This window comes from Sorex fumeus, unplaced genomic scaffold, assembly GCF_029834395.1.
Source record: "Sorex fumeus unplaced genomic scaffold, SorFum_2.1 ptg000098l, whole genome shotgun sequence".
Taxonomy (NCBI): domain Eukaryota; kingdom Metazoa; phylum Chordata; class Mammalia; order Eulipotyphla; family Soricidae; genus Sorex; species Sorex fumeus.
Window position 1 is genome coordinate 1915294 of NW_026606155.1, and position 2456 is coordinate 1917749.

At 51.4% G+C, this 2456-nt stretch overlaps 1 non-coding gene across 1 annotated transcript; it reads left to right on the forward strand.

The window, feature by feature from the left end:
• The first annotated feature begins 1309 nt into the window (after positions 1 to 1309).
• On the forward strand, positions 1310 to 1382 carry TRNAI-AAU (transfer RNA isoleucine (anticodon AAU)). Its single transcript has one exon. It is a non-coding gene; the product is annotated as a tRNA-Ile (tRNA).
• The last annotated feature ends 1074 nt before the right edge of the window (positions 1383 to 2456 follow it).

Consider the following 2456-nt stretch of genomic DNA (forward strand, 5'->3'; position numbering starts at 1 on the left):
CTTATCCGCTGGACTGACCCTGGGCACCACATCTCAGGTGAAATAGCCTGACAGGATCTACCGTTGTGAGTATTTGTGGGGAGGAGGTGCAGACTGGGGTCACACTTAGCGCTCAGAGATTACTCCTGCCTCTGTGCTCAGGGGTCACTCCTGGCAGTACTCAGGAGATCACCCCGACCCAGGGTTCTTGGGGGTGCCTTGGACCCAGAAGATGTGGGTTGGTGGCAGAGATTGAACCCAGGTCGAATATATGCAAGACAAGTGCCCTACTCACTGTACATTCTGAGTATCTAAAAGAACCTGGAAACAATGATCGACTCTGGGGTTCTGTTAAAGCTTTCTGTGTTTCATTCAGCAGGAACCAAGAAGTCAGTTGGCGTAGAGGCAGGGGCGGGGTGGGGGCATCTGACCTTAGTCTCTGCTTCACCCACTGTGCCAGTGCAGGGTTTGAACATAAGCTGTGGAGACATCCCAGTGTGTTGAGGAGGCTGCCTGTTAGAGGTCCTTCACCCACACAGAGCTCAGGGTCCTCATCACTGACCAGATGCAGGTCTTACTTCCCTTCCAATGGTCCCTGGCTAGTGCAGCCTTGAGCCACTCTGCTCTCGCTGTCTCTCTGACCTGAGTCCCATGCGGCAGTTTCCTGTCCTTGCCCAGCACGATGGGAAGGAAGGACTTTGCAAGCCTCCCCTGAGGAGGTGTCTTTATGTGCTGGGTGTATGATCCAAGAAAGGGCCCCTGAATGGGAGAAACAGTTTCTTTGATCCCCTTGTGGAATGCAGTTGAAGGGTCTCCCTGAAAGGCTGCTGCTCAGAGGGCTATTTCTTGTCCAGCCTCCTCGGAGTTATGCACATGCCACCAAGAATCTCAAATCCACCATAGGAACCTTCAAAATGCAACTCAAAGATGTGAGAATTGACTTGTTGTCTCATTTCCCCTACTTTACCAGCTCTCATTCACTCCTAACAGAATCTCCGGCCAGTAGGATGCCAACAGAAGTATTGCTTGGTCCTTCTAGAAAGTGCTCTTCAAAGGCGAAATGTACTCTTTTCTCCCCTTTACGTGCTGGATGGAATATGGATCTGACGGTTGGAGTTTGAGCAGCCCTCCTTGAGCCAGGAGGTGAAAAGTACACCACATATTGAAAACACAGGTCAGCAGACTAGGAAAAGTCTGAACCTCACTCTGTGAGGCTCCAGCAGAGGTGGGCTGCTCCCAGATTTCTTTTATTTTTTTCAGAAATAAATTTCTACCATGGTTAAGCTCCTTCTGATTGTATCTGATGTTTAATGGTCTAACTATTTTTAGTGGCCGGTTAGCTCAGTTGGTTAGAGCGTGGTGCTAATAACGCCAAGGTCGCGGGTTCGATCCCGTACGGGCCACAGGTGCAACTCCTTTTGGCCGGAGCGATAGCACAGCGGGTAGGGCGTTCGCCTTACAAGCGGCCAACATGGCCGACCCGAGTTTGATTCCTCCGCCCCTCTCGGAGAGCCCGGCAAGCTACCGAGAGTATTCGATATGCCAGACACAGTAACAACAAAGTCTCCAATGGAGACGTTACTGGGCCCGCTCGAGCAAATCGACGATCAACGGGAGGGCCTTTACCTTTACCTTTAACTATTTTTAATTGCTTCAGGGGCCACTCCTGGCAGTACTCAAGCCCAGTAGTGCTCAGGGAATTGCCCAGTTCACAACTGCTCATGTTTTGGGACATATTTCCACACATATTCTCTTGTGATCTTCCTCTACAAAAAAAAATACTACAGGACCCATGTTCCATATGAGAAAACAAAGGCTTGGGGGATTGAAATGATTGCACAAGATCATGCCACAAGTAAACCAGCTATTCAGACCAGAGCGGTGATGCTCAGAGTTGAGGACCTCAGCTAGCACTCGTGTCACCTGCCTTCCACCTGTGCATCTGGCAACCCCATTCCCACAGCTGCCAGTGTGGTCTCGATGAACCACAAATGCACTGACGCTGCTCTCTAGCTTAAAACTGTCCAAAGCTCCCCACCCGCCACCCCCCAGCCCTGCTCATGACGCCTGCCAGGGCCAAGTCTTCCACTCCTGCAACCTTTTCTCAGACTCTCCCTTCTCCTTCCCCCCCACTACCCCCAAGAACTCAGAGCCAGGAAATAGCAAGAGCTGAGATTTGAGCCCATCCTTGGCGCCCATTTGAATAGCAGAGTCGACACTTTGCTTCCAGATTCTTCATCAGTCACACAGAGGGGAGAAGGAGCAGCCAAGTAAGTGCCAACAGGCAGACCAGACAGTGCAGAGGACGGGAGGAGCTTAGTGGGGTGTCGGGATGGAGGTGGGGAGATGTTGCCTGGACCCGCTAACGTGAGCTGGGATCTGATGAAGACTTTGCTAGGAAGATCCAGGGGAAGACTTCCGGGTCAAAGGGCATGCAAAATCAGGGTTATGGAAATTGCCCCATTGAACCAGTGAGT